Below are 17706 nucleotides of genomic sequence, written 5' to 3' on the forward strand. Positions count from 1 at the left end.
CTGCTATGTCCGCAACATAAGCGTCGTCGAAGGAGGCTGGACGGAGCTAAAAATAGAACATTCTCACAATGGCCATTTCTTCCAACAACAAGGTGAAAAGGACTCATTGAATGTAATTTCTTTTTGTTTTCCTTCCACGAGAGGAACAATATTATTCCCACACACACGCATTCAACCAAACGGCGTGTAAAAAGTTTGAGGATGCCAACGACACATGGCGTTCCCAAGTGGTCACCCACCTAAGTACTAACCATGCCCGATGTTGCTTAACTTCGGTGATCGGACGAGAACCGGTGTTTTCAACATGGTATGGTCGTTGACAAGTATGCTCCTGCTATGTCCGCAACATAACCGTCGTCGAAGGAGGCTGGACGGAGCTAAAAATAGAACATTCTCACAATGTTCAGTTCTTCCAACAACAAGGTGAAAAGGACTCATTGAATGTAATTTCTTTTTGTTTTCCTTCCACGAGAGGAACAATATTATTCCCACACACACGCACACAACCAAACGGCGTGTAAAATGTTTGAGGATGCCAACGACACATGGCGTTCCCAAGTGGTCACCCACCTAAGTACTAACCATGCCCGATGTTGCTTAACTTCGGTGATCGGACGAGAACCGGTGTTTTCAACATGGTATGGTCGTTGACAAGTATGCTCCTGCTATGTCCGCAACATAATCGCCGTCGAAGGAGGCTGGACGGAGCTAAAAATAGAACATTCTCACAATGTTCAGTTCTTCCAACAACAAGGTGAAAAGGACTCATTTAATGAAATTTCTTTTTGTTTCCCTTCCACGAGAGGAAGAATATTATTCCCACACACACGCACACAACCAAACGGCGTGTAAAAAGTTTGAGGATGCCAACGACACATGGCGTTCCCAAGTGGTCACCCACCTAAGTACTAACCATGCCCGATGTTGCTTAACTTCGGTGATCGGACGAGAACCGGTGTTTTCAACATGGTATGGTCGTTGACAAGTATGCTCCTGCTATGTCCGCAACATAATCGCCGTCGAAGGAGGCTGGACGGAGCTAAAAATAGAACATTCTCACAATGTTCAGTTCTTCCAACAACAAGGTGAAAAGGACTCATTTAATGAAATTACTTTTTGTTTCCCTTCCACGAGAGGAACAATATTATTCCCACACACACGCATTCAACCAAACGGCGTGTAAAAAGTTTGAGGATGCCAACGACACATGGCGTTCCCAAGTGGTCACCCACCTAAGTACTAACCATGCCCGATGTTGCTTAACTTCGGTGATCGGACGAGAACCGGTGTTTTCAACATGGTATGGTCGTTGACAAGTATGCTCCTGCTATGTCCGCAACATAAGCGCCGTCGAAGGAGGCTGCCAGGAGCTAAAAATAGAACATTCTCACAATGTTCAGTTCTTCCAACAACAAGGTGAAAAGGACTCATTGAATGTAATTTCTTTTTGTTTTCCTTCCACGAGAGGAACAATATTATTCCCACACACACGCATTCAACCAAACGGCGTGTAAAAAGTTTGAGGATGCCAACGACACATGGCGTTCCCAAGTGGTCACCCACCTAAGTACTAACCATGCCCGATGTTGCTTAACTTCGGTGATCGGACGAGAACCGGTGTTTTCAACATGGTATGGTCGTTGACAAGTATGCTCCTGCTATGTCCGCAACATAAGCGCCGTCGAAGGAGGCTGGACGGAGCTAAAAATAGAACATTCTCACAATGTTCAGTTCTTCCAACAACAAGGTGAAAAGGACTCATTTAATGAAATTTCTTTTTGTTTCCCTTCCACGAGAGGAACAATATTATTCCCACACACACGCACACAACCAAACGGCGTGTAAAAAGTTTGAGGATGCCAACGACACATGGCGTTCCCAAGTGGTCACCCACCTAAGTACTAACCATGCCCGATGTTGCTTAACTTCGGTGATCGGACGAGAACCGGTGTTTTCAACATGGTATGGTCGTTGACAAGTATGCTCCTGCTATGTCCGCAACATAAGCGTCGTCGAAGGAGGCTGGACGGAGCTAAAAATAGAACATTCTCACAATGGCCATTTCTTCCAACAACAAGGTGAAAAGGACTCATTGAATGTAATTTCTTTTTGTTTTCCTTCCACGAGAGGAACAATATTATTCCCACACACACGCATTCAACCAAACGGCGTGTAAAAAGTTTGAGGATGCCAACGACACATGGCGTTCCCAAGTGGTCACCCACCTAAGTACTAACCATGCCCGATGTTGCTTAACTTCGGTGATCGGACGAGAACCGGTGTTTTCAACATGGTATGGTCGTTGACAAGTATGCTCCTGCTATGTCCGCAACATAAGCGCCGTCGAAGGAGGCTGCCAGGAGCTAAAAATAGAACATTCTCACAATGTTCAGTTCTTCCAACAACAAGGTGAAAAAGACTCATTTAATGAAATTTCTTTTTGTTTCCCTTCCACGAGAGGAAGAATATTATTCCCACACACACGCACACAACCAAACGGCGTGTAAAAAGTTTGAGGATGCCAACGACACATGGCGTTCCCAAGTGGTCACCCACCTAAGTACTAACCATGCCCGATGTTGCTTAACTTCGGTGATCGGACGAGAACCGGTGTTTTCAACATGGTATGGTCGTTGACAAGTATGCTCCTGCTATGTCCGCAACATAAACGCCGTCGAAGGAGGCTGGACGGAGCTAAAAATAGAACATTCTCACAATGTTCAGTTCTTCCAACAACAAGGTGAAAAGGACTCATTTAATGAAATTACTTTTTGTTTCCCTTCCACGAGAGGAACAATATTATTCCCACACACACGCATTCAACCAAACGGCGTGTAAAAAGTTTGAGGATGCCAACGACACATGGCGTTCCCAAGTGGTCACCCACCTAAGTACTAACCATGCCCGATGTTGCTTAACTTCGGTGATCGGACGAGAACCGGTGTTTTCAACATGGTATGGTCGTTGACAAGTATGCTCCTGCTATGTCCGCAACATAAGCGCCGTCGAAGGAGGCTGGACGGAGCTAAAAATAGAACATTCTCACAATGTTCAGTTCTTCCAACAACAAGGTGAAAAGGACACATCGACTGAAATTACTTTTTGTTTCCCTTCCAAGAGAGGAACAATATTATTCCCACACACACGCATTCAACCAAACGGTGTGTAAAAAAGTTTGAGGATGCCAACGACACATGGCGTTCCCAAGTGGTCACCCACCTAAGTACTAACCATGCCCGATGTTGCTTAACTTCGGTGATCGGACGAGAACCGGTGTTTTCAACATGGTATGGTCGTTGACAAGTATGCTCCTGCTATGTCCGCAACATAAGCGCCGTCGAAGCAGGCTACCAGGAGCTAAAAATAGAACATTCTCACAATGGCCAGTTCTTCCAACAACAAGGTGAAAAGGACTTATCGAATGAAATTACTTTTTGTTTCCCTTCCACGAGAGGAACAATATTATTCCCACACACACGCATTCAACCAAACGGTGTGTAAAAAGTTTGAGGATGCCAACGACACATGGCGTTCCCAAGTGGTCACCCACCTAAGTACTAACCATGCCCGATGTTGCTTAACTTCGGTGATCGGACGAGAACCGGTGTTTTCAACATGGTATGGTCGTTGACAAGTATGCTCCTGCTATGTTTGCAAGATAAGCGCCGTCGAAGGAGGCGCCAGGAGCTAAAAATAGAACATTCTCACAATGTTCAGTTCTTCCAACAACAAGGTGAAAAGGACTCATTGAATGTAATTTCTTTTTGTTTCCCTTTCACGTGAGGATATTATTCCCACACACACGCACACAACCAAACGGCGTGTAAAAAGTTTGAGGATGCCAACGACACATGGCGTTCCCAAGTGGTCACCCACCTAAGTACTAACCATGCCCGATGTTGCTTAACTTCGGTGATCGGACGAGAACCGGTGTTTTCAACATGGTATGGTCGTTGACAAGTATGCTCCTGCTATGTCCGCAACATAAGCGCCGTCGAAGCAGGCTACCAGGAGCTAAAAATAGAACATTCTCACAATGGCCAGTTCTTCCAACAACAAGGTGAAAAGGACTTATCGAATGAAATTTCTTTTTGTTTCCCTTCCACGAGAGGAACAATATTATTCCCACACACACGCATTCAACCAAACGGCGTGTAAAAAGTTTGAGGATGCCAACGACACATGGCGTTCCCAAGTGGTCACCCACCTAAGTACTAACCATGCCCGATGTTGCTTAACTTCGGTGATCGGACGAGAACCGGTGTTTTCAACATGGTATGGTCGTTGACAAGTATGCTCCTGCTATGTCCGCAACATAAGCGCCGTCGAAGGAGGCTACCAGGAGCTAAAAATAGAACATTCTCACAATGTTCAGTTCTTCCAACAACAAGGTGAAAAGGACTCATCGAATGAAATTACTTTTTGTTTCCCTTCCACGAGAGGAAGAATATTATTCCCACACACACGCACACAATCAAACGGCGTGTAAAATGTTTGAGGATGCCAACGCCATGTGTCGTTCCCAAGTGGTCACCCACCTAAGTACTAACCATGCCCGATGTTGCTTAACTTCGGTGATCGGACGAGAACCGGTGTTTTCAACATGGTATGGTCGTTGACAAGTATGCTCCTGCTATGTTTGGAAGATAAGCGCCGTCGAAGGAGGCGCCAGGAGCTAAAAATAGAACATTCTCACAATGTTCAGTTCTTCCAACAACAAGGCAAAAAGGACTCATTGAATGTAATTTCTTTTTGTTTCCCTTTCACGTGAGGATATTATTCCCACACACACGCACACAACCAAACGGTGTGTAAAAAGTTTGAGGATGCCAACGACACATGGCGTTCCCAAGTGGTCACCCACCTAAGTACTAACCATGCCCGATGTTGCTTAACTTCGGTGATCGGACGAGAACCGGTGTTTTCAACATGGTATGGTCGTTGACAAGTATGCTCCTGCTATGTCCGCAACATAAGCGCCGTCGAAGGAGGCTGCCAGTAGCTAAAAATAGAACATTCTCACAATGGCCAGTTCTTCCAACAACAAGGTGAAAAGGACTTATCGAATGAAATTTCTTTTTGTTTCCCTTCCACGAGAGGAAGAATATTATTCCCACACACACGCATACAATCAAACGGCGTGTAAAAAGTTTGAGAATGCCAACGACACATGGCGTTCCCAAGTGGTCACCCACCTAAGTACTAACCATGCCCGATGTTGCTTAACTTCGGTGATCGGACGAGAACCGGTGTTTTCAACATGGTATGGTCGTTGACAAGTATGCTCCTGCTATGTTTGCAAGATAAGCGCCGTCGAAGGAGGCTGCCCGGTGCTAAAAATAGAACATTCTCACAATGGCCAGTTCTTCCAACAACAAGACAAAAAGGACTCATTGAATTTAATTTCTTTTTGTTTCCCTTCCACGAGAGGAAGAATATTATTCCCACACACACGCACACAACCAAACGGTGTGTAAAAAGTTTGAGGATGCCAACGACACATGGCGTTCCCAAGTGGTCACCCACCTAAGTACTAACCATGCCCGATGTTGCTTAACTTCGGTGATCGGACGAGAACCGGTGTTTTCAACATGGTATGGTCGTTGACAAGTATGCTCCTGCTATGTTTGCAAGATAAGCGCCGTCGAAGGAGGCTGCCAGGAGCTAAAAATAGAACATTCTCACAATGGCCAGTTCTTCCAACAACAAGGTGAAAAGGACTCATTGAATGTAATTTCTTTTTGTTTCCCTTTCACGTGAGGATATTATTCCCACACACACGCACACAACCAAACGGCGTGTAAAAAGTTTGAGGATGCCAACGACACATGGCGTTCCCAAGTGGTCACCCACCTAAGTACTAACCATGCCCGATGTTGCTTAACTCGGTGATCGGACGAGAACCGGTGTTTTCAACATGGTATGGTCGTTGACAAGTATGCTCCTGCTATGTCCGCAACATAAGCGCCGTCGAAGGAGGCTGCCCGGTGCTAAAAATAGAACATTCTCACAATGGCCAGTTCTTCCAACAACAAGGCAAAAAGGACTCATTGAATTTAATTTCTTTTTGTTTCCCTTCCACGTGAGGAAGAATATTATTCCCACACACACGCATACAACCAAACGGCGTGTAAAAAGTTTGAGGATGCCAACGACACATGGCGTTCCCAAGTGGTCACCCACCTAAGTACTAACCATGCCCGATGTTGCTTAACTTCGGTGATCGGACGAGAACCGGTGTTTTCAACATGGTATGGTCGTTGACAAGTATGCTCCTGCTATGTCCGCAACATAAGCGCCGTCGAAGGAGGCTGGACGGAGCTAAAAATAGAACATTCTCACAATGGCCAGTTCTTCCAACAACAAGGCAAAAAGGACTCATTGAATGAAATTTCTTTTTGTTTCCCTTCCACGAGAGGAACAATATTATTCCCACACACACGCATACAACCAAACGGCGTGTAAAAAGTTTGAGGATGCCAACGACACATGGCGTTCCCAAGTGGTCACCCACCTAAGTACTAACCATGCCCGATGTTGGTTAACTTCGGTGATCGGACGAGAACCGGTGTTTTCAACATGGTATGGTCGTTGACAAGTATGCTCCTGCTATGTCCGCAACATAAGCGCCGTCGAAGGAGGCTGGACGGAGCTAAAAATAGAACTTTCTCACAATGGCCAGTTCTTCCAACAACAAGGCAAAAAGGACTCATTGAATGAAATTTCTTTTTGTTTCCCTTCCACGAGAGGAACAATATTATTCCCACACACACGCATACAACCAAACGGCGTGTAAAAAGTTTGAGGATGCCAACGACACATGGCGTTCCCAAGTGGTCACCCACCTAAGTACTAACCATGCCCGATGTTGGTTAACTTCGGTGATCGGACGAGAACCGGTGTTTTCAACATGGTATGGTCGTTGACAAGTATGCTCCTGCTATGTCCGCAACATAAGCGTCGTCGAAGAAGGCTGGACGGAGCTAAAAATAGAACATTCTCACAATGGCCAGTTCTTCCAACAACAAGGTGAAAAGGACTCATTGAATGAAATTACTTTTTGTTTCCCTTCCACGAGAGGAAGAATATTATTCCCACACACACGCACACAACCAAACGGCGTGTAAAAAGTTTGAGGATGCCAACGACACATGGCGTTCCCAAGTGGTCACCCACCTAAGTACTAACCATGCCCGATGTTGCTTAACTTCGGTGATCGGACGAGAACCGGTGTTTTCAACATGGTATGGTCGTTGACAAGTATGCTCCTGCTATGTCCGCAACATAAGCGCCGTCGAAGGAGGCTGGACGGAGCTAAAAATAGAACTTTCTCACAATGGCCAGTTCTTCCAACAACAAGGTGAAAAGGACTCATTGAATGTAATTTCTTTTTGTTTCCCTTCCACGTGAGGAAGAACATTATTCCCACACACATGCATACAACCAAACGGCGTGTAAAAAGTTTGAGGATGCCAACGACACATGGCGTTCCCAAGTGGTCACCCACCTAAGTACTAACCATGCCCGATGTTGCTTAACTTCGGTGATCGGACGAGAACCGGTGTTTTCAACATGGTATGGTCGTTGACAAGTATGCTCCTGCTATGTCCGCAACATAAGCGCCGTCGAAGGAGGCTGGACGGAGCTAAAAATAGAACATTCTCACAATGGCCAGTTCTTCCAACAACAAGGCAAAAAGGACTCATTGAATGAAATTTCTTTTTGTTTCCCTTCCACGAGAGGAACAATATTATTCCCACACACACGCATACAACCAAACGGCGTGTAAAAAGTTTGAGGATGCCAACGACACATGGCGTTCCCAAGTGGTCACCCACCTAAGTACTAACCATGCCCGATGTTGCTTAACTTCGGTGATCGGACGAGAACCGGTGTTTTCAACATGGTATGGTCGTTGACAAGTATGCTCCTGCTATGTCCGCAACGTAAGCGCCGTCGAAGGAGGCTGCCAGGAGCTAAAAATAGAACTTTCTCACAATGGCCAGTTCTTCCAACAACAAGGTGAAAAGGACTCATTGAATGTAATTTCTTTTTGTTTCCCTTCCACGAGAGGAACAATATTATTCCCACACACACGCACACAACCAAACGGCGTGTAAAAAGTTTGAGGATGCCAACGACACATGGCGTTCCCAAGTGGTCACCCACCTAAGTACTAACCATGCCCGATGTTGCTTAACTTCGGTGATCGGACGAGAACCGGTGTTTTCAACATGGTATGGTCGTTGACAAGTATGCTCCTGCTATGTCCGCAACATAAGCACCGTCGAAGGAGGCTGGACGGAGCTAAAAATAGAACTTTCTCACACACCGGTGTTTTCAACATGGTATGGTCGTTGACAAGTATGCTCCTGCTATGTTCGCAACATAAGCGCCGTCGAAGGAGGCTGGACGGAGCTAAAAATAGAACATTCTCCCAATGGCCAGTTCTTCCAACAACAAGGTGAAAAGGACTCATTGAATGAAATTACTTTTTGTTTCCCTTCCACGAGAGGAAGAATATTATTCCCACACACACGCACACAACCAAACGGCGTGTAAAAAGTTTGATGATGCCAACGACACATGGCGTTCCCAAGTGGTCACCCACCTAAGTACTAACCATGCCCGATGTTGCTTAACTTCGGTGATCGGACGAGAACCGGTGTTTTCAACATGGTATGGTCGTTGACAAGTATGCTCCTGCTATGTCCACAACATAAGCGCCGTCGAAGGAGGCTGCCAGGAGCTAAAAATAGAACTTTCTCACAATGGCCAGTTCTTCCAACAACAAGGTGAAAAGGACTCATTGAATGTAATTTCTTTTTGTTTCCCTTCCACGAGAGGAACAATATTATTCCCACACACACGCACACAACCAAACGGTGTGTAAAAAGTTTGAGGATGCCAACGACACATGGCGTTCCCAAGTGGTCACCCACCTAAGTACTAACCATGCCCGATGTTGCTTAACTTCGGTGATCGGACGAGAACCGGTGTTTTCAACATGGTATGGTCGTTGACAAGTATGCTCCTGCTATGTTCGCAACATAAGCGCCGTCGAAGGAGCCTGCCAGGAGCTAAAAATAGAACATTCTCACAATGGCCAGTTCTTCCAACAACAAGGCAAAAAGGACTCATTGAATGTAATTTCTTTTTGTTTCCCTGCCACGAGAGGAAGAATATTATTCCCACACACACGCATACAACCAAACGGCGTGTAAAAAGTTTGAGGATGCCAACGACACATGGCGTTCCCAAGTGGTCACCCACCTAAGTACTAACCATGCCCGATGTTGCTTAACTTCGGTGATCGGACGAGAACCGGTGTTTTCAACATGGTATGGTCGTTGACAAGTATGCTCCTGCTATGTCCGCAACATAAGCGCCGTCGAAGGAGGCTGCCAGGAGCTAAAAATAGAACATTCTCACAATGCCCAGTTCTTCCAACAACAAGGTGAAAAGGACTCATTGAATGTAATTTCTTTTTGTTTCCCTTCCACGAGAGGAAGAATATTATTCCCACACACACGCATACAACCAAACGGCGTGTAAAAAGTTTGAGGATGCCAACGACACATGGCGTTCCCAAGTGGTCACCCACCTAAGTACTAACCATGCCCGATGTTGCTTAACTTCGGTGATCGGACGAGAACCGGTGTTTTCAACATGGTATGGTCGTTGACAAGTATGCTCCTGCTATGTCCGCAACATAAACGCCGTCGAAGGAGGCTGCCAGGAGCTAAAAATAGAACATTCTCACAATGGCCAGTTCTTCCAACAACAAGGTGAAAAGGACTCATTGAATGAAATTTCTTTTTGTTTCCCTTCCACGAGAGGAAGAATATTATTCCCACACACACGCATACAACCAAACGGCGTGTAAAAAGTTTGAGGATGCCAACGACACATGGCGTTCCCAAGTGGTCACCCACCTAAGTACTAACCATGCCCGATGTTGCTTAACTTCGGTGATCGGACGAGAACCGGTGTTTTCAACATGGTATGGTCGTTGACAAGTATGCTCCTGCTATGTTCGCAACATAAGCGCCGTCGAAGGAGCCTGCCAGGAGCTAAAAATAGAACTTTCTCACAATGGCCAGTTCTTCCAACAACAAGGTGAAAAGGACTCATTGAATGTAATTTCTTTTTGTTTCCCTTCCACGAGAGGAACAATATTATTCCCACACACACGCACACAACCAAACGGTATGTAAAAAGTTTGAGGATGCCAACGACACATGGCGTTCCCAAGTGGTCACCCACCTAAGTACTAACCATGCCCGATGTTGCTTAACTTCGGTGATCGGACGAGAACCGGTGTTTTCAACATGGTATGGTCGTTGACAAGTATGCTCCTGCTATGTCCGCAACATAAGCGCCGTCGAAGGAGGCTGCCAGGAGCTAAAAATAGAACATTCTCACAATGTTCAGTTCTTCCAACAACAAGGCAAAAAGGACTCATTGAATGTAATTTCTTTTTGTTTCCCTTCCACGAGAGGAAGAATATTATTCCCACACACACGCACACAACCAAACGGCGTGTAAAAAGTTTGAGGATGCCAACGACACATGGCGTTCCCAAGTGGTCACCCACCTAAGTACTAACCATGCCCGATGTTGCTTAACTTCGGTGATCGGACGAGAACCGGTGTTTTCAACATGGTATGGTCGTTGACAAGTATGCTCCTGCTATGTCCGCAACATAAGCGTCGTCGAAGGAGGCTGGACGGAGCTAAAAATAGAACATTCTTACAATGGCCAGTTCTTCCAACAACAAGGCAAAAAGGACTCATTGAATGAAATTTCTTTTTGTTTCCCTTCCACGAGAGGAACAATATTATTCCCACACACACGCACACAACCAAACGGCGTGTAAAAAGTTTGAGGATGCCAACGACACATGGCGTTCCCAAGTGGTCACCCACCTAAGTACTAACCATGCCCGATGTTGCTTAACTTCGGTGATCGGACGAGAACCGGTGTTTTCAACATGGTATGGTCGTTGACAAGTATGCTCCTGCTATGTCCGCAACATAAGCGTCGTCGAAGGAGGCTGGACGGAGCTAAAAATAGAACATTCTCACAATGGCCAGTTCTTCCAACAACAAGGCAAAAAGGACTCATTGAATGAAATTTCTTTTTGTTTCCCTTCCACGAGAGGAACAATATTATTCCCACACACACGCACACAACCAAACGGCGTGTAAAAAGTTTGAGGATGCCAACGACACATGGCGTTCCCAAGTGGTCACCCACCTAAGTACTAACCATGCCCGATGTTGCTTAACTTCGGTGATCGGACGAGAACCGGTGTTTTCAACATGGTATGGTCGTTGACAAGTATGCTCCTGCTATGTCCGCAACATAAGCGTCGTCGAAGGAGGCTGGACGGAGCTAAAAATAGAACATTCTCCCAATGGCCAGTTCTTCCAACAACAAGGTGAAAAGGACTCATTGAATGAAATTACTTTTTGTTTCCCTTCCACGAGAGGAAGAATATTATTCCCACACACACGCACACAACCAAACGGCGTGTAAAAAGTTTGATGATGCCAACGACACATGGCGTTCCCAAGTGGTCACCCACCTAAGTACTAACCATGCCCGATGTTGCTTAACTTCGGTGATCGGACGAGAACCGGTGTTTTCAACATGGTATGGTCGTTGACAAGTATGCTCCTGCTATGTCCGCAACATAAGCGCCGTCGAAGGAGGCTGGACGGAGCTAAAAATAGAACATTCTCACAATGTTCAGTTCTTCCAACAACAAGGCAAAAAGGACTCATTGAATGTAATTTCTTTTTGTTTCCCTTCCACGTGAGGAAGAATATTATTCCCACACACACGCATACAACCAAACGGCGTGTAAAAAGTTTGAGGATGCCAACGACACATGGCGTTCCCAAGTGGTCACCCACCTAAGTACTAACCATGCCCGATGTTGCTTAACTTCGGTGATCGGACGAGAACCGGTGTTTTCAACATGGTATGGTCGTTGACAAGTATGCTCCTGCTATGTCCGCAACATAAGCGCCGTCGAAGGAGGCTGCCAGGAGCTAAAAATAGAACATTCTCACAATGGCCAGTTCTTCCAACAACAAGGCAAAAAGGACTCATTGAATGTAATTTCTTTTTGTTTCCCTTCCACGAGAGGAATAATATTATTCCCACACACACGCACACAACCAAACGGCGTGTAAAAAGTTTGAGGATGCCAACGACACATGGCGTTCCCAAGTGGTCACCCACCTAAGTACTAACCATGCCCGATGTTGCTTAACTTCGGTGATCGGACGAGAACCGGTGTTTTCAACATGGTATGGTCGTTGACAAGTATGCTCCTGCTATGTCCGCAACATAAGCGTCGTCGAAGGAGGCTGGACGGAGCTAAAAATAGAACATTCTCACAATGGCAATTTCTTCCAATAACAAGGTGAAAAGGACTCATCGAATTAAATTACTTTTTGTTTCCCTTCCACGAGAGGAACAATATTATTCCCACACACACGCACACAACCAAACGGCGTGTAAAAAGTTTGAGGATGCCAACGACACATGGCGTTCCCAAGTGGTCACCCACCTAAGTACTAACCATGCCCGATGTTGCTTAACTTCGGTGATCGGACGAGAACCGGTGTTTTCAACATGGTATGGTCGTTGACAAGTATGCTCCTGCTATGTTCGCAACATAAGCGTCGTCGAAGGAGGCTGGACGGAGCTAAAAATAGAACATTCTCACAATGGCAATTTCTTCCAATAACAAGGTGAAAAGGACTCATCGAATTAAATTACTTTTTGTTTCCCTTCCACGAGAGGAAGAATATTATTCCCACACACACGCACACAACCAAACGGCGTGTAAAAAGTTTGAGGATGCCAACGACACATGGCGTTCCCAAGTGGTCACCCACCTAAGTACTAACCATGCCCGATGTTGCTTAACTTCGGTGATCGGACGAGAACCGGTGTTTTCAACATGGTATGGTCGTTGACAAGTATGCTCCTGCTATGTTCGCAACATAAGCGCCGTCGAAGGAGGCTGCCAGGAGCTAAAAATAGAACATTCTCACAATGGCCAGTTCTTCCAACAACAAGGCAAAAAGGACTCATTGAATGTAATTTCTTTTTGTTTCCCTGCCACGAGAGGAAGAATATTATTCCCACACACACGCATACAACCAAACGGCGTGTAAAAAGTTTGAGGATGCCAACGACACATGGCGTTCCCAAGTGGTCACCCACCTAAGTACTGTACTAACCATGCCCGATGTTGCTTAACTTCGGTGATCGGACGAGAACCGGTGTTTTCAACATGGTATGGTCGTTGACAAGTATGCTCCTGCTATGTCCGCAACATAAGCGCCGTCGAAGGAGGCTGCCAGGAGCTAAAAATAGAACATTCTCACAATGCCCAGTTCTTCCAACAACAAGGTGAAAAGGACTCATTGAATGTAATTTCTTTTTGTTTCCCTTCCACGAGAGGAAGAATATTATTCCCACACACACGCATACAACCAAACGGCGTGTAAAAAGTTTGAGGATGCCAACGACACATGGCGTTCCCAAGTGGTCACCCACCTAAGTACTAACCATGCCCGATGTTGCTTAACTTCGGTGATCGGACGAGAACCGGTGTTTTCAACATGGTATGGTCGTTGACAAGTATGCTCCTGCTATGTCCGCAACATAAGCGCCGTCGAAGGAGGCTGGACGGAGCTAAAAATAGAACATTCTCCCAATGGCCAGTTCTTCCAACAACAAGGTGAAAAGGACTCATTGAATGAAATTACTTTTTGTTTCCCTTCCACGAGAGGAAGAATATTATTCCCACACACACGCACACAACCAAACGGCGTGTAAAAAGTTTGATGATGCCAACGACACATGGCGTTCCCAAGTGGTCACCCACCTAAGTACTAACCATGCCCGATGTTGCTTAACTTCGGTGATCGGACGAGAACCGGTGTTTTCAACATGGTATGGTCGTTGACAAGTATGCTCCTGCTATGTCCGCAACATAAGCGCCGTCGAAGGAGGCTGGACGGAGCTAAAAATAGAACATTCTCACAATGTTCAGTTCTTCCAACAACAAGGCAAAAAGGACTCATTGAATGTAATTTCTTTTTGTTTCCCTTCCACGTGAGGAAGAATATTATTCCCACACACACGCATACAACCAAACGGCGTGTAAAAAGTTTGAGGATGCCAACGACACATGGCGTTCCCAAGTGGTCACCCACCTAAGTACTAACCATGCCCGATGTTGCTTAACTTCGGTGATCGGACGAGAACCGGTGTTTTCAACATGGTATGGTCGTTGACAAGTATGCTCCTGCTATGTTCGCAACATAAGCGCCGTCGAAGGAGGCTGCCAGGAGCTAAAAATAGAACATTCTCACAATGGCCAGTTCTTCCAACAACAAGGCAAAAAGGACTCATTGAATGTAATTTCTTTTTGTTTCCCTTCCACGTGAGGAATAATATTATTCCCACACACACGCACACAACCAAACGGCGTGTAAAAAGTTTGAGGATGCCAACGACACATGGCGTTCCCAAGTGGTCACCCACCTAAGTACTAACCATGCCCGATGTTGCTTAACTTCGGTGATCGGACGAGAACCGGTGTTTTCAACATGGTATGGTCGTTGACAAGTATGCTCCTGCTATGTCCGCAACATAAGCGTCGTCGAAGGAGGCTGGACGGAGCTAAAAATAGAACATTCTCACAATGGCAATTTCTTCCAATAACAAGGTGAAAAGGACTCATCGAATTAAATTACTTTTTGTTTCCCTTCCACGAGAGGAACAATATTATTCCCACACACACGCACACAACCAAACGGCGTGTAAAAAGTTTGAGGATGCCAACGACACATGGCGTTCCCAAGTGGTCACCCACCTAAGTACTAACCATGCCCGATGTTGCTTAACTTCGGTGATCGGACGAAAACCGGTGTTTTCAACATGGTATGGTCGTTGACAAGTATGCTCCTGCTATGTCCGCAACATAAGCGTCGTCGAAGGAGGCTGCCAGGAGCTAACAATAGAACATTCTCACAATGGCCAGTTCTTCCAACAAAAAGGCAAAAAGGACTCATTGAATGTAATTTCTTTTTGTTTCCCTTCCACGAGAGGAATAATATTATTCCCACACACACGCACACAACCAAACGGCGTGTAAAAAGTTTGAGGATGCCAACGACACATGGCGTTCCCAAGTGGTCACCCACCTAAGTACTAAAACCATGCCCGATGTTGCTTAACTTCGGTGATCGGACGAGAACCGGTGTTTTCAACATGGTATGGTCGTTGACAAGTATGCTCCTGCTATGTCCGCAACATAAGCGTCGTCGAAGGAGGCTGCCAGGAGCTAACAATAGAACATTCTCACAATGGCCAGTTCTTCCAACAAAAAGGCAAAAAGGACTCATTGAATGTAATTACTTTTTGTTTCCCTTCCACGAGAGGAACAATATTATTCCCACACACACGCACACAACCAAACGGCGTGTAAAAAGTTTGAGGATGCCAACGACACATGGCGTTCCCAAGTGGTCACCCACCTAAGTACTAACCATGCCCGATGTTGCTTAACTTCGGTGATCGGACGAGAACCGGTGTTTTCAACATGGTATGGTCGTTGACAAGTATGCTCCTGCTATGTCCGCAACATAAGCGTCGTCGAAGGAGGCTGGACGGAGCTAAAAATAGAACATTCTCACAATGGCCAGTTCTTCCAACAAAAAGGCAAAAAGGACTCATTGAATGTAATTTCTTTTTGTTTCCCTTCCACGAGAGGAATAATATTATTCCCACACACACGCACACAACCAAACGGCGTGTAAAAAGTTTGAGGATGCCAACGACACATGGCGTTCCCAAGTGGTCACCCACCTAAATACTAACCATGCCCGATGTTGCTTAACTTCGGTGATCGGACGAGAACCGGTGTTTTCAACATGGTATGGTCGTTGACAAGTATGCTCCTGCTATGTCCGCAACATAAGCGCCGTCGAAGGAGGCTGGACGGAGCTAAAAATAGAACATTCTCACAATGTTCAGTTCTTCCAACAACAAGGTGAAAAGGACTCATTTAATGAAACTACTTTTTGTTTCCCTTCCAAGAGAGGAACAATATTATTCCCACACACACGCATTCAACCAAACGGTGTGTAAAAAAGTTTGAGGATGCCAACACGACACATGGCGTTCCCAAGTGGTCACCCACCTAAGTACTAACCATGCCCGATGTTGCTTAACTTCGGTGATCGGACGAGAACCGGTGTTTTCAACATGGTATGGTCGTTGACAAGTATGCTCCTGCTATGTCCGCAACATAAGCGTCGTCGAAGGAGGCTGCCAGGAGCTAACAATAGAACATTCTCACAATGGCCAGTTCTTCCAACAAAAAGGCAAAAAGGACTCATTGAATGTAATTTCTTTTTGTTTCCCTTCCACGAGAGGAACAATATTATTCCCACACACACGCACACAACCAAACGGCGTGTAAAAAGTTTGAGGATGCCAACGACACATGGCGTTCCCAAGTGGTCACCCACCTAAGTACTAACCATGCCCGATGTTGCTTAACTTCGGTGATCGGACGAGAACCGGTGTTTTCAACATGGTATGGTCGTTGACAAGTATGCTCCTGCTATGTCCGCAACATAAGCGTCGTCGAAGGAGGCTGGACGGAGCTAAAAATAGAACATTCTCACAATGGCCAGTTCTTCCAACAAAAAGGCAAAAAGGACTCATTGAATGTAATTTCTTTTTGTTTCCCTTCCACGAGAGGAATAATATTATTCCCACACACACGCACACAACCAAACGGCGTGTAAAAAAGTTTGAGGATGCCAACGACACATGGCGTTCCCAAGTGGTCACCCACCTAAGTACTAACCATGCCCGATGTTGCTTAACTTCGGTGATCGGACGAGAACCGGTGTTTTCAACATGGTATGGTCGTTGACAAGTATGCTCCTGCTATGTTCGCAACATAAGCGCCGTCGAAGGAGCCTGCCAGGAGCTAAAAATAGAACATTCTCACAATGTTCAGTTCTTCCAACAACAAGGCAAAAAGGACTCATCGAATGAAATTACTTTTTGTTTCCCTTCCACGAGAGGAATAATATTATTCCCACACACACGCATACAACCAAACGGCGTGTAAAAAGTTTGAGGATGCCAACGACACATGGCGTTCCCAAGTGGTCACCCACCTAAGTACTAACCATGCCCGATGTTGCTTAACTTCGGTGATCGGACGAGAACCGGTGTTTTCAACATGGTATGGTCGTTGACAAGTATGTTGCTGCTATGTTCGCAACATAAGCGCCGTCGAAGGAGGCTGGACGGAGCTAAAAATAGAACATTCTCACAATGGCCAGTTCTTCCAACAAAAAGGCAAAAAGGACTCATTGAATGTAATTTCTTTTTGTTTCCCTTCCACGAGAGGAACAATATTATTCCCACACACACGCACACAACCAAACGGCGTGTAAAAAGTTTGAGGATGCCAACGACACATGGCGTTCCCAAGTGGTCACCCACCTAAGTACTAACCATGCCCGATGTTGCTTAACTTCGGTGATCGGACGAGAACCGGTGTTTTCAACATGGTATGGTCGTTGACAAGTATGCTCCTGCTATGTCCGCAACATAAGCGTCGTCGAAGGAGGCTGGACGGAGCTAAAAATA

The 17706-nt window shown here is 45.8% G+C and overlaps 53 non-coding genes across 53 annotated transcripts; all 53 read right to left on the reverse strand.

Annotated features, from left to right (window-relative positions):
* Nucleotides 1-202: 202 nt before the first annotated feature.
* Nucleotides 203-321, reverse strand: LOC131268176 (5S ribosomal RNA). Its single transcript, XR_009178733.1, has one exon. It is a non-coding gene; the product is annotated as a 5S ribosomal RNA (ribosomal RNA).
* A 212-nt stretch (nucleotides 322-533) lies between these two features.
* Nucleotides 534-652, reverse strand: LOC131268177 (5S ribosomal RNA). The gene has a single exon (XR_009178734.1). It is a non-coding gene; the product is annotated as a 5S ribosomal RNA (ribosomal RNA).
* A 212-nt stretch (nucleotides 653-864) lies between these two features.
* Nucleotides 865-983, reverse strand: LOC131268178 (5S ribosomal RNA). The gene has a single exon (XR_009178735.1). It is a non-coding gene; the product is annotated as a 5S ribosomal RNA (ribosomal RNA).
* Nucleotides 984-1195: 212 nt separating this feature from the next.
* LOC131268179 (5S ribosomal RNA) lies at nucleotides 1196-1314 on the reverse strand. Its single transcript, XR_009178736.1, has one exon. It is a non-coding gene; the product is annotated as a 5S ribosomal RNA (ribosomal RNA).
* A 212-nt stretch (nucleotides 1315-1526) lies between these two features.
* LOC131268181 (5S ribosomal RNA) lies at nucleotides 1527-1645 on the reverse strand. The gene has a single exon (XR_009178737.1). It is a non-coding gene; the product is annotated as a 5S ribosomal RNA (ribosomal RNA).
* A 212-nt stretch (nucleotides 1646-1857) lies between these two features.
* Nucleotides 1858-1976, reverse strand: LOC131268182 (5S ribosomal RNA). The gene has a single exon (XR_009178738.1). It is a non-coding gene; the product is annotated as a 5S ribosomal RNA (ribosomal RNA).
* A 212-nt stretch (nucleotides 1977-2188) lies between these two features.
* LOC131268183 (5S ribosomal RNA) lies at nucleotides 2189-2307 on the reverse strand. The gene has a single exon (XR_009178739.1). It is a non-coding gene; the product is annotated as a 5S ribosomal RNA (ribosomal RNA).
* A 212-nt stretch (nucleotides 2308-2519) lies between these two features.
* Nucleotides 2520-2638, reverse strand: LOC131268185 (5S ribosomal RNA). Its single transcript, XR_009178741.1, has one exon. It is a non-coding gene; the product is annotated as a 5S ribosomal RNA (ribosomal RNA).
* A 212-nt stretch (nucleotides 2639-2850) lies between these two features.
* On the reverse strand, nucleotides 2851-2969 carry LOC131268187 (5S ribosomal RNA). Its single transcript, XR_009178742.1, has one exon. It is a non-coding gene; the product is annotated as a 5S ribosomal RNA (ribosomal RNA).
* A 213-nt stretch (nucleotides 2970-3182) lies between these two features.
* Nucleotides 3183-3301, reverse strand: LOC131268188 (5S ribosomal RNA). Its single transcript, XR_009178743.1, has one exon. It is a non-coding gene; the product is annotated as a 5S ribosomal RNA (ribosomal RNA).
* A 212-nt stretch (nucleotides 3302-3513) lies between these two features.
* On the reverse strand, nucleotides 3514-3632 carry LOC131268189 (5S ribosomal RNA). The gene has a single exon (XR_009178744.1). It is a non-coding gene; the product is annotated as a 5S ribosomal RNA (ribosomal RNA).
* Nucleotides 3633-3839: 207 nt separating this feature from the next.
* On the reverse strand, nucleotides 3840-3958 carry LOC131268190 (5S ribosomal RNA). Its single transcript, XR_009178745.1, has one exon. It is a non-coding gene; the product is annotated as a 5S ribosomal RNA (ribosomal RNA).
* A 212-nt stretch (nucleotides 3959-4170) lies between these two features.
* On the reverse strand, nucleotides 4171-4289 carry LOC131268191 (5S ribosomal RNA). The gene has a single exon (XR_009178746.1). It is a non-coding gene; the product is annotated as a 5S ribosomal RNA (ribosomal RNA).
* A 212-nt stretch (nucleotides 4290-4501) lies between these two features.
* Nucleotides 4502-4620, reverse strand: LOC131267901 (5S ribosomal RNA). Its single transcript, XR_009178477.1, has one exon. It is a non-coding gene; the product is annotated as a 5S ribosomal RNA (ribosomal RNA).
* Nucleotides 4621-4827: 207 nt separating this feature from the next.
* Nucleotides 4828-4946, reverse strand: LOC131268192 (5S ribosomal RNA). The gene has a single exon (XR_009178747.1). It is a non-coding gene; the product is annotated as a 5S ribosomal RNA (ribosomal RNA).
* Nucleotides 4947-5158: 212 nt separating this feature from the next.
* On the reverse strand, nucleotides 5159-5277 carry LOC131268193 (5S ribosomal RNA). Its single transcript, XR_009178748.1, has one exon. It is a non-coding gene; the product is annotated as a 5S ribosomal RNA (ribosomal RNA).
* Nucleotides 5278-5489: 212 nt separating this feature from the next.
* Nucleotides 5490-5608, reverse strand: LOC131268194 (5S ribosomal RNA). Its single transcript, XR_009178749.1, has one exon. It is a non-coding gene; the product is annotated as a 5S ribosomal RNA (ribosomal RNA).
* Nucleotides 5609-5816: 208 nt separating this feature from the next.
* LOC131267883 (5S ribosomal RNA) lies at nucleotides 5817-5934 on the reverse strand. Its single transcript, XR_009178460.1, has one exon. It is a non-coding gene; the product is annotated as a 5S ribosomal RNA (ribosomal RNA).
* A 212-nt stretch (nucleotides 5935-6146) lies between these two features.
* Nucleotides 6147-6265, reverse strand: LOC131268195 (5S ribosomal RNA). Its single transcript, XR_009178750.1, has one exon. It is a non-coding gene; the product is annotated as a 5S ribosomal RNA (ribosomal RNA).
* Nucleotides 6266-6477: 212 nt separating this feature from the next.
* LOC131267850 (5S ribosomal RNA) lies at nucleotides 6478-6596 on the reverse strand. The gene has a single exon (XR_009178428.1). It is a non-coding gene; the product is annotated as a 5S ribosomal RNA (ribosomal RNA).
* Nucleotides 6597-6808: 212 nt separating this feature from the next.
* LOC131267851 (5S ribosomal RNA) lies at nucleotides 6809-6927 on the reverse strand. Its single transcript, XR_009178429.1, has one exon. It is a non-coding gene; the product is annotated as a 5S ribosomal RNA (ribosomal RNA).
* A 212-nt stretch (nucleotides 6928-7139) lies between these two features.
* LOC131268197 (5S ribosomal RNA) lies at nucleotides 7140-7258 on the reverse strand. Its single transcript, XR_009178752.1, has one exon. It is a non-coding gene; the product is annotated as a 5S ribosomal RNA (ribosomal RNA).
* A 212-nt stretch (nucleotides 7259-7470) lies between these two features.
* LOC131268198 (5S ribosomal RNA) lies at nucleotides 7471-7589 on the reverse strand. The gene has a single exon (XR_009178753.1). It is a non-coding gene; the product is annotated as a 5S ribosomal RNA (ribosomal RNA).
* Nucleotides 7590-7801: 212 nt separating this feature from the next.
* LOC131268199 (5S ribosomal RNA) lies at nucleotides 7802-7920 on the reverse strand. The gene has a single exon (XR_009178754.1). It is a non-coding gene; the product is annotated as a 5S ribosomal RNA (ribosomal RNA).
* Nucleotides 7921-8132: 212 nt separating this feature from the next.
* LOC131268200 (5S ribosomal RNA) lies at nucleotides 8133-8251 on the reverse strand. The gene has a single exon (XR_009178755.1). It is a non-coding gene; the product is annotated as a 5S ribosomal RNA (ribosomal RNA).
* Nucleotides 8252-8574: 323 nt separating this feature from the next.
* On the reverse strand, nucleotides 8575-8693 carry LOC131268201 (5S ribosomal RNA). Its single transcript, XR_009178756.1, has one exon. It is a non-coding gene; the product is annotated as a 5S ribosomal RNA (ribosomal RNA).
* A 212-nt stretch (nucleotides 8694-8905) lies between these two features.
* On the reverse strand, nucleotides 8906-9024 carry LOC131268203 (5S ribosomal RNA). Its single transcript, XR_009178757.1, has one exon. It is a non-coding gene; the product is annotated as a 5S ribosomal RNA (ribosomal RNA).
* Nucleotides 9025-9236: 212 nt separating this feature from the next.
* On the reverse strand, nucleotides 9237-9355 carry LOC131268204 (5S ribosomal RNA). The gene has a single exon (XR_009178758.1). It is a non-coding gene; the product is annotated as a 5S ribosomal RNA (ribosomal RNA).
* Nucleotides 9356-9567: 212 nt separating this feature from the next.
* Nucleotides 9568-9686, reverse strand: LOC131268205 (5S ribosomal RNA). Its single transcript, XR_009178759.1, has one exon. It is a non-coding gene; the product is annotated as a 5S ribosomal RNA (ribosomal RNA).
* A 212-nt stretch (nucleotides 9687-9898) lies between these two features.
* Nucleotides 9899-10017, reverse strand: LOC131268206 (5S ribosomal RNA). Its single transcript, XR_009178760.1, has one exon. It is a non-coding gene; the product is annotated as a 5S ribosomal RNA (ribosomal RNA).
* Nucleotides 10018-10229: 212 nt separating this feature from the next.
* Nucleotides 10230-10348, reverse strand: LOC131268207 (5S ribosomal RNA). The gene has a single exon (XR_009178761.1). It is a non-coding gene; the product is annotated as a 5S ribosomal RNA (ribosomal RNA).
* A 212-nt stretch (nucleotides 10349-10560) lies between these two features.
* Nucleotides 10561-10679, reverse strand: LOC131268209 (5S ribosomal RNA). Its single transcript, XR_009178763.1, has one exon. It is a non-coding gene; the product is annotated as a 5S ribosomal RNA (ribosomal RNA).
* A 212-nt stretch (nucleotides 10680-10891) lies between these two features.
* LOC131268210 (5S ribosomal RNA) lies at nucleotides 10892-11010 on the reverse strand. Its single transcript, XR_009178764.1, has one exon. It is a non-coding gene; the product is annotated as a 5S ribosomal RNA (ribosomal RNA).
* Nucleotides 11011-11222: 212 nt separating this feature from the next.
* Nucleotides 11223-11341, reverse strand: LOC131268211 (5S ribosomal RNA). Its single transcript, XR_009178765.1, has one exon. It is a non-coding gene; the product is annotated as a 5S ribosomal RNA (ribosomal RNA).
* A 212-nt stretch (nucleotides 11342-11553) lies between these two features.
* Nucleotides 11554-11672, reverse strand: LOC131268212 (5S ribosomal RNA). Its single transcript, XR_009178766.1, has one exon. It is a non-coding gene; the product is annotated as a 5S ribosomal RNA (ribosomal RNA).
* A 212-nt stretch (nucleotides 11673-11884) lies between these two features.
* On the reverse strand, nucleotides 11885-12003 carry LOC131268213 (5S ribosomal RNA). The gene has a single exon (XR_009178767.1). It is a non-coding gene; the product is annotated as a 5S ribosomal RNA (ribosomal RNA).
* Nucleotides 12004-12215: 212 nt separating this feature from the next.
* On the reverse strand, nucleotides 12216-12334 carry LOC131268214 (5S ribosomal RNA). The gene has a single exon (XR_009178768.1). It is a non-coding gene; the product is annotated as a 5S ribosomal RNA (ribosomal RNA).
* Nucleotides 12335-12546: 212 nt separating this feature from the next.
* Nucleotides 12547-12665, reverse strand: LOC131268215 (5S ribosomal RNA). The gene has a single exon (XR_009178769.1). It is a non-coding gene; the product is annotated as a 5S ribosomal RNA (ribosomal RNA).
* Nucleotides 12666-12877: 212 nt separating this feature from the next.
* On the reverse strand, nucleotides 12878-12996 carry LOC131268216 (5S ribosomal RNA). The gene has a single exon (XR_009178770.1). It is a non-coding gene; the product is annotated as a 5S ribosomal RNA (ribosomal RNA).
* A 212-nt stretch (nucleotides 12997-13208) lies between these two features.
* LOC131267897 (5S ribosomal RNA) lies at nucleotides 13209-13332 on the reverse strand. The gene has a single exon (XR_009178473.1). It is a non-coding gene; the product is annotated as a 5S ribosomal RNA (ribosomal RNA).
* Nucleotides 13333-13544: 212 nt separating this feature from the next.
* LOC131268217 (5S ribosomal RNA) lies at nucleotides 13545-13663 on the reverse strand. Its single transcript, XR_009178771.1, has one exon. It is a non-coding gene; the product is annotated as a 5S ribosomal RNA (ribosomal RNA).
* Nucleotides 13664-13875: 212 nt separating this feature from the next.
* Nucleotides 13876-13994, reverse strand: LOC131268219 (5S ribosomal RNA). Its single transcript, XR_009178772.1, has one exon. It is a non-coding gene; the product is annotated as a 5S ribosomal RNA (ribosomal RNA).
* A 212-nt stretch (nucleotides 13995-14206) lies between these two features.
* On the reverse strand, nucleotides 14207-14325 carry LOC131268221 (5S ribosomal RNA). Its single transcript, XR_009178774.1, has one exon. It is a non-coding gene; the product is annotated as a 5S ribosomal RNA (ribosomal RNA).
* A 212-nt stretch (nucleotides 14326-14537) lies between these two features.
* LOC131268222 (5S ribosomal RNA) lies at nucleotides 14538-14656 on the reverse strand. The gene has a single exon (XR_009178775.1). It is a non-coding gene; the product is annotated as a 5S ribosomal RNA (ribosomal RNA).
* Nucleotides 14657-14868: 212 nt separating this feature from the next.
* LOC131267845 (5S ribosomal RNA) lies at nucleotides 14869-14987 on the reverse strand. Its single transcript, XR_009178424.1, has one exon. It is a non-coding gene; the product is annotated as a 5S ribosomal RNA (ribosomal RNA).
* A 212-nt stretch (nucleotides 14988-15199) lies between these two features.
* Nucleotides 15200-15320, reverse strand: LOC131267878 (5S ribosomal RNA). Its single transcript, XR_009178456.1, has one exon. It is a non-coding gene; the product is annotated as a 5S ribosomal RNA (ribosomal RNA).
* Nucleotides 15321-15532: 212 nt separating this feature from the next.
* LOC131268223 (5S ribosomal RNA) lies at nucleotides 15533-15651 on the reverse strand. The gene has a single exon (XR_009178776.1). It is a non-coding gene; the product is annotated as a 5S ribosomal RNA (ribosomal RNA).
* Nucleotides 15652-15863: 212 nt separating this feature from the next.
* On the reverse strand, nucleotides 15864-15982 carry LOC131267849 (5S ribosomal RNA). The gene has a single exon (XR_009178427.1). It is a non-coding gene; the product is annotated as a 5S ribosomal RNA (ribosomal RNA).
* Nucleotides 15983-16195: 213 nt separating this feature from the next.
* LOC131267891 (5S ribosomal RNA) lies at nucleotides 16196-16316 on the reverse strand. The gene has a single exon (XR_009178468.1). It is a non-coding gene; the product is annotated as a 5S ribosomal RNA (ribosomal RNA).
* Nucleotides 16317-16528: 212 nt separating this feature from the next.
* Nucleotides 16529-16647, reverse strand: LOC131268224 (5S ribosomal RNA). The gene has a single exon (XR_009178777.1). It is a non-coding gene; the product is annotated as a 5S ribosomal RNA (ribosomal RNA).
* Nucleotides 16648-16860: 213 nt separating this feature from the next.
* On the reverse strand, nucleotides 16861-16979 carry LOC131268225 (5S ribosomal RNA). The gene has a single exon (XR_009178778.1). It is a non-coding gene; the product is annotated as a 5S ribosomal RNA (ribosomal RNA).
* Nucleotides 16980-17191: 212 nt separating this feature from the next.
* On the reverse strand, nucleotides 17192-17310 carry LOC131268226 (5S ribosomal RNA). Its single transcript, XR_009178779.1, has one exon. It is a non-coding gene; the product is annotated as a 5S ribosomal RNA (ribosomal RNA).
* Nucleotides 17311-17522: 212 nt separating this feature from the next.
* Nucleotides 17523-17641, reverse strand: LOC131268227 (5S ribosomal RNA). Its single transcript, XR_009178780.1, has one exon. It is a non-coding gene; the product is annotated as a 5S ribosomal RNA (ribosomal RNA).
* Between the last annotated feature and the right edge of the window lie 65 nt (nucleotides 17642-17706).

The sequence above is a fragment of the Anopheles coustani genome, chromosome 2, assembly GCF_943734705.1.
Source record: "Anopheles coustani chromosome 2, idAnoCousDA_361_x.2, whole genome shotgun sequence".
Lineage (NCBI taxonomy): Eukaryota > Metazoa > Arthropoda > Insecta > Diptera > Culicidae > Anopheles > Anopheles coustani.